Here is an 8,022-nt window from a genome sequence, read left to right on the forward strand (position 1 = left end):
TGTGACTGTAGACCTTTGATTACTTTCTCTGTTCACAATTAGTGCCTTTTAAGAAACAGTCACTCTTCATTTTTGTCCACAATTGGTTTGGTAAGTTTCTATATGTTTTCCCCTTGTAGACTTGTATGTCTACATGCATTGTATCAAAAAGAAGGAAATTGCATATCATTCACCTCTGCTCTTTATTTGGTCATATTCTGAAGATTTTGCCATTAAATAGTGTTCTGGCATTATCTAAATGGCAAACAGAACCAGCGCCAAGATTGAGCATGTTACTTTTATCAGAGAGAATGAAAAAGAGAGGCACAGTTTCTACTACTTTTTAGGACATTATTGTTCAGCTACGTTACTTTCATTAAATTATATATGTAAATAGTTACATTGCCTACTACATTTTTTTACCAGTGTAACTTGTAATTTGCAACCTATTACATTTTAAAGTAACCTTACCAACACTGAGTACCAGGTACCAGTGTTTCTTGGTCCTACTAGTCACAGGCGATAAAATATCCGTGTCCTGAAGAGTCCGTCCTATAGTACCTGACATTATTAAAAAATGTTATGTGGTGTAAATCTCCAAACACTGACAGTGCTGTTTTCCGCACTGTCTCTGTCCCGCAGAGTTTTCTCTGTAATGAAACACCCCAGCTGTCCTCTCCTCATGTTATTTCTTTTTCCCTCAACGCACAACTTAGTGGCTCTCGGGCATGGCGTCACCCCTGCTTCCAGGTTCAGTAAATAAACCGAGCCAAGCAGCCGTGATACGATACCAGCTTCCTGGCTAGTTATGAACTCTGTTTTGTTAACCTGTGCCCTTCTGCCCGGTACGTCTCTCTCACCGTCTCAGTAGGTGCATGTATAAACACAAATATACACACACGCATGTGACCCTTGTTTGTAGTGGTAGCATGACTCCTCTCTGCATTATAAAAAAAATATGGAAGGAAGGACTGCATGCTTGGAGCATGCACATCATTCCTCCTCAGGGACCATGTTTAAGAGCTTATGGGTGGGGAAAAGAAAGCAAAAAGCGGACAAGGCATGTGGATCTGATTTATCTCGTATTGGGGCCGTCCCACAGTTTGGGATCTACACATTTGTTTGGCTTCTGATGTCAGGGAGAAGATCCATTTCAGTTAAATTCCTCTGCTTTGGGCACCTGACAGTAAGACAGAGTGAAAAGCAGCCGAGAATGGCTGGACTCCATCTTCCAAACGCTCAACTTTGCATAGCACCGTATCCTTCCGACCAGCAATGCACACGTGTCCACTGGAGCTGTTATGCCGGGTTCAGGCTTCAAGGAATATTTGTCTGATGAGATGGCCAGTGTCAGAGTAGGTGATTATTGTTATAAACTCTTTCAATGACTTGACTGAGAGGAAATGGGACACTACACGTTGTTACACACAGGAGGCCCGGATTCCATGAACTGTTCTTTACTGGTTTGATTTGTAACACAACAGCACTGTATTTCAACCACACAGGATTTACAGGCAGGTTGAAGGATGAGTGTACCGTGTGGTCTATAACGAGAACAAATACAAATCAGAAGAATTAAAATATCAACTTAATATCAAATGATCAACTTAAATGGCTCACTTGTAGTTCAAATAAAATCTAACATGTGCTTGATCAACAGATAAGCAGGTAAGGTATAATGCACCAGAAATAAATTGATTGTCTCCATCTTTGCCTTCCCAGCATTCTGGATTCTGGGTCGACTACCTGGGGGAAGGAGCAGTCAGGCTGCCCCATAGACCTCCTTAGCCGTGATATCTACTAACTCTCTCTCCATGTACCAACCTGATGTCTTGGATCAAGGGACAGAGATAGCCATCCCACAGATAGCCTACCGTTTCAATACTCTAACATCCTGTTGTGTCTCCATTGTGTCTAAGGATGGGTAGGAAGGCCAATTACCTGGACGTGGGAGGAGGAAATCTGGGTCTTGGCCCCACCTGTTTAGGGACTCTAATTCCATTACTGGGGATGTCATCAGCTGCATTTCTTGACGAATCCACATGCAGCTCGGCTCTTTAGCCGGACTCTGGTGCCAACAAGTGGCAACATGTTGAATCAGACCAAATAGTGATCATATAGTAGTTTCTGCAGCTGGGCCCCAGTGAGTGCTGCACACAGCTCCAATCAAGGGATGGATAGCTGCTTCTTTGGAGCAACATGTGATAAGGCCATGGGGTAGGACAGGTGACTGTTGCGATCTGGAGCCGCTGATCGTAAATGGGCAACAGGCCGATCTGAGGCATGTCTTGCGACCTCTGGCTGGTTCTGGGCTGTATAACATCTGGGCAGTGTTACCTCCAGTAGGTGTTCCAACTCTCTCAGAAATAACTGGTTACACTCACAGTTCATCAGAGACTCACACCGCTCACGCCACTTGTAAGCCAGAGAATCCACTACTTCCTAGCACAACGCCTTGGCAACAAGGAGAGAGCGTGCAGTATCTGACTTGGGTTATCATCAAGTCATGCCCACGGCACCTTAGAAAGCCTAGATTGCAAAGTTAGACTACTTGTGACGACATTAAAAGGTAATGACTTGAGGACAACATTTCTAGGCAAAGTATAGTAACTTCCAACTGTAAGGCGTGTTGCATCTGACTGTGAGGACATGTTTCTTACCACAGTGTGTGAGCTATGTTGCCTCTTCAGTTGCCATGGTAGAAGCTGTGTGTGAACGCCAGCCTCCTATGCAGGGAGGGGCGGGGCTACAGTGCAACAAAGAGGGAGGAGGAGGGACCTGAAAGTTCTCCTCCTTCATTGTGGAATCTAAGACCACTCTCTTCTGAATTATCAACTGCTCCTTTAACACATTTATGTCACAATTGCTTAACTACACATAAATAGACATGCACATTTTAGGTTTTAAAAGGAGTTACGCGTTTGTTGTTACACTGCCAAATTTGGTACCTTCATTACTTTGTAAAGACGAAAACCAGCGCTCCCTGATACTGTCAGGCAACCAGTGCTATAGCCTATCCAGCACACATTTTTTAATTTGCAGGGTTTTTTTTGGTACCTTTTCTCTTTAGACAGAAACTGGAAAGCTCTCAGTTTTTGCCTTCAGTTTTTAAGTCAAGCCAGGCAAATGATGCTCTGAATATAACTGCACAGTTAACACACACACACAGACATTAGACTGATGTCTGTCCTCATCTCCCTCTCTAAAAATGTTTAACATATGTGAGTTTCTTGCCTCCCCGCCCCCTCTAACCCACCACACACACACACACACACACACACACACATAACCTTCCCCTCGCCTTGACTGAAATCATGAGAAAAGCAGAAGTTCAACAAGAATGCAGTTTATCTTACACACAAAATTTCCTGTCATATTTGCAGACTTGCCTCTCAGGTTGCATTAGCAAAGCCAACAACTCGGGAGTTTCTCCTTGAATAATACCATCAAGTGGTTTTGTATAGTGTGATCTGACCTATCACCTCTGTCCCTGCAGCAGTGAGGCCTCCCTCTAAACTCACGGTATATGGACTTGCGTACGTTGCTTATTAAATTTAGTGGGGTATGCTGCAGTGGTATGCAGTAAAGATAACCTTGACCCATTCCACCAATGTTTACGCCGTCGGGAAGTGCCTCTGCTCGATTCATGCTGTTAGGATTGCAAGGTAGCTAACTCAAGCAGTTGGAGACCTTTCCAAAATGTGTAATTCCAGTTATCTCATGAGAGACTGAGCACATAAACACAGAAAACTGTGTTTTCCTCAGCAGCCTTAGGGTGGTAACGTAATCCACAGGGCTAAAATGTTCTAAACCAAAGCACTACTGTGGAAGAATAGGGGAAGCCTTAATGGAGATCAAACCAGCATTACTGTTGTAGTAGAAACACAATATCAACTTTCCTCTGGCTCTGTCATGTATAACCAACATCAATTCCCTATTCAGGGGCATAGCAAAAAAAACCATGAAAGTTTACTCTTGTCAATGGTCCCTTAACGCCTGCACAAATAAGACAAATGTAATTAGGGTAATCATTTGTGAACTTTATTTTAATCAAGTGGTTCTCCACCTTTTTGAGTCATTTGGGTAGTTAAAAAAAATAAATCTGAAAAGTCAGAAAATGATCTGAGCCAAGTTTTGTAACAACTGATCCAGTTGTTCCTGTGAGAAGTCGAGAGAAGATTTTTAAGAAAAAGGGCAAAATTTAACATTTAACATGGAGCAGAAGACCAGTGAAGCAAGGGTAGAAGTAAATTTAGAGGCTGATGTGAAAAAACTAATTTTCGCTCTAGGCCACACAATTATAAAGATATGAGCCAAAATGCAAAATTTCATTATTACAACACTGCCTGTGGGTATGCTACCTCATGTTTTGGGGCTTGAGTGAAGGGGAAATTTCCTACCCACTTGTCAATTTTCTTGTTTTTGGGCCTTGTGGTTTTCACTTTTACCCAAGATTGTGCAAACCAAATTTTGTACGAATCCCTGCAGCCAATAATGAGACATACTTTTCTCATTTGTATCACATCCTGGCTGAAAAATATTCCAGGAGTGGTCAGCAAAACTTGGAACACGTACTACAATTATGGTTACATTTGCATGAGACTACGTGCCTTCCTTTTACAGCTGATATAAATGTCCTAAATCTGTGGCAGTGGTGTTCAAATTGTTTTAATGCCATTTTTATCGTCCTTTTTAGTTGTTTGTGGTCCTGTTCAGTCAGATTGCCAAATCATATCAGTATACCTCCAGCAAGAGTGCTTTCTATGGTACGAGGGTGGAATTGACTAAGTTTGTTTTTTGACATTCCATAATTTGTGAAGCGCAAAAAAATAGAGTATCTGCTGTGCCTTCATGACAATGTGGTTTGTGCTAAGGGACTAGGGAAGGGTGTCTGTGATCTATACATCCAAAAATGTGAAATTAGTATATATATATACAGTGGGGCAAAAAAGTATTTAGTCAGCCACCAATTGTGCAAGTTCTCCCACTTAAAAAGATGAGAGACGCCTGTAATTTTCATCATAGGTACACTTCAACTATGAGAGACAGAATGGGGGGAAAGAATCCAGGAAATCACATTGTAGGATTTTTAATGAATTAATTGGTAAATTCCTCGGTAAAATAAGTATTTGGTCACCTACAAACAAGCAAGATTTCTGGCTCTCACAGACCTGTAACTTCTTCTTTAAGAGGCTCCTCTGTCCTCCACTCGTTACCTGTATTAATGGCACCTGTTTGAACTACTGAAATTAATGAATTCAGTAATTTATGTCCTTGATAATTGATGATACAAGAGCCTTCTTACATTCATATATATATATATATATATATCCTTAATTGTAGCATCAGTCTTAATGAAGGGGCATATATCATATATTACATTTCCATATGGCTTCAATGGCTATATATATATATATATATATAGAGGCACTATATAGGCCTATGTAGTACTGAATTGATTTGAAATTCTTTTTAATATATTTGTTATTAGCTCGAAGAGATAATCTATTTTTTAAACTATCTGTCCTTAACATATTGAAAGATATATTTTAACAACTTTGGATCACTTTGGTGCACAAAAGGAGGCCAAAGCACACTGTTCACTCATTATTTTTGATTCACTTGAAACCAGACTATATAAACTGTTTTAAGAATCATATTTAACTTGGTTCTGTTTTCATAGTTTTCAGTATTTTTATGGAAATTAATGAATTCAGTAATTTATGTCCTTGATAATTGATGATACAAGAGCCTTCTTCCATTCAAGCCATCAACCAAGGATGTTTACATGAGATATTATTAATAATTAATTATAGGTTTGTGAAATCAAATGAAAATAGCCCTTAAACTGCTATTGCAGAAAGATGTTATGGATGACCAGAGGCATTTTCTCACACCCAACATATATATAGGTGTTAAAAAAGAATAATCAAATTCAAGGGTGACTGTACTGAGAATGACAGAAACCATCAGCTTCTGTTGGTCCTCAGAGATGTTGTGAGTCCTGTTGATGGGATTTCCATGGGATTTTGGGATTCTCATTTTTCTTTTGCTTCTCAGGTTGATGGGTACAGCTTGTTCCCACTCCGCCGAAGCATCGGCATCTATTTATGGAGGGTACATGACTGCTGGGGCTGAGTGGAGCAGTTTTAACCTCAAGTAGCTCAGGGAGGAAGTAAGGCCAGCTCCTTAGGGGATAAAGAGGACAGCTTTTCTTCCCTTACTTTGTCATCTCTCTTTGCTCTCCCATAAACAGATCCTTTCGGGCTCCTGGTCTTCCTCCATTCCCCTCTATTCCGATGAGAAATACAGCTGAGGCATGATGAAACAGCAGCCTGTCATTCTGTCCAGAGTTTATCGTGCTCTTGTTCCTGCTTTCCTCCCTCCCTCTACCTCAGGCATTTCATGATAATGAATAATCCAGCAGGATTTGAGGAGCTGAGAATGTGTCTGAAGGCTGAGACTTAATGTTTTATCAAATTCAAATTTTTTTGCTTGTTAAGGCTGAGGTACAGTGACTGTAAACAGACACAGTTAATTGAGTCACATTTTCTCACGTTCACAAAAGGCAGCAAAACGCCGTAAAGAAGACTATTAGCAACTACAAATTATATAGAAATAATGGGTCTGTTCCAATACCCACACTTACTGTCTTAAAAACTTGAGTGCACATTCATATGGTAATAGAAATGTGTCATGTCGCAAAATGTTCAAACCACGTTTCCAAAAAAGTTGGGATGCAGTGTAAAATGTAAATTGAAAAAAAGATTGCGATGGTTTTCAAATCATGTAAACCGGCATTTAATAGAAAACTTTACCAAACACAACATAACAAATGTTGAAACGGAGAATTTTTTATTTTGCTATGAAAAATTAATGCTCATTTTCAATTTTTTTTTTTTTTTTTCATTCTTTGTTGTGTCTTACAGTTTATGTGGTCAGTCCACAGGTCCCATTTCAGCTTTATGATCGAGCACGATGCCGAGGTGCTTGCAGTTAGCGAAATATTCTATTGGCTCCCCATTTATGAACGTAGGACATGAGGATTTGATCTCTCTAAAAATCACTGAATATTTCCTGTTTTAGAGGTGGTTTAGGAGGAGGTTTGACTTCTGACACCAGTTAAGGAAGTTGTCCAAAACTGGCCCATTCTCCTCCTCCCCATCATACACAGGGCTCAACAAGGCATCCGTCATCTGCATACTTAATAGAATGCCTAATTGGAAAAATGCTGGTGCAGGAGTTGGTGTATAAAATAAACAATAGAGGAGATAAAACACAACCCTGGGGGGGACTCTGCAGGTTATCAGTTTGTCAGAGAATGAAAAGCCTACTCTGACCTGCTGGACACTGCAGATAAGGAAATCCAGGATCCATGAAATTAAAACGGCTTCCAGAGAAAATTCAGAGGTCAGAATATCTGCTAAAATACTCAGTTGCATACCGTTAAAAGCTGATCAAGTCCACATAGAGGTTTGATAGGCAAATTGCAGGGTGTCCATGAGGTTCTTTTGAAACTCATCACAAGAATCTCCAAGCACTTCATGGCCAGTGATGGCAGTGCTATTGGTCAGAAGTTGTTTGGCTTCTGCAGGTCAGAGAATCTTTGGCATGGGTGTAATTGTAGATCTTTTCCATAGAGTTGGGACCTCGTGAAGATTAAGTGAAGACCTAAAGATGTCTGTTAACACAGGTGCTAACTGTTCAGTAGTGTTTTAAAACACTCCCTCAGGTATTGTCCGGAGCAGGGCTTCTCCGTGGGTTACAGATTGTGAAGCGTTGGAAGGACTTCAGATACCCTGATGATGCTACGGTTGGTTAGAGTCGGGGCATTCCAGTGGCAGCCTGGGCTCTGTTTCCACTCTCAAAGTGACAGAAGGTGTTGAGTTGGTTTTGCCCTTTCTAGTCCCTCACTACCATGTGGGAAGATTTTCCTCTGCCTGTGTGTGGAACATTGGTCATGGTTTTAATTCCCTGACAGGCCTCTCTGGGATTTCTGGATGCCAGAGATGCCGATATCTTTTGTTTGTAGCTGTTCTTGTC

Source organism: Embiotoca jacksoni, unplaced genomic scaffold (genome assembly GCF_022577435.1).
Source record: "Embiotoca jacksoni isolate LCO1_2020_lvr unplaced genomic scaffold, fEmbJac1.0.p SCAF_24, whole genome shotgun sequence".
NCBI classification, from domain to species: Eukaryota; Metazoa; Chordata; class Actinopteri; family Embiotocidae; genus Embiotoca; species Embiotoca jacksoni.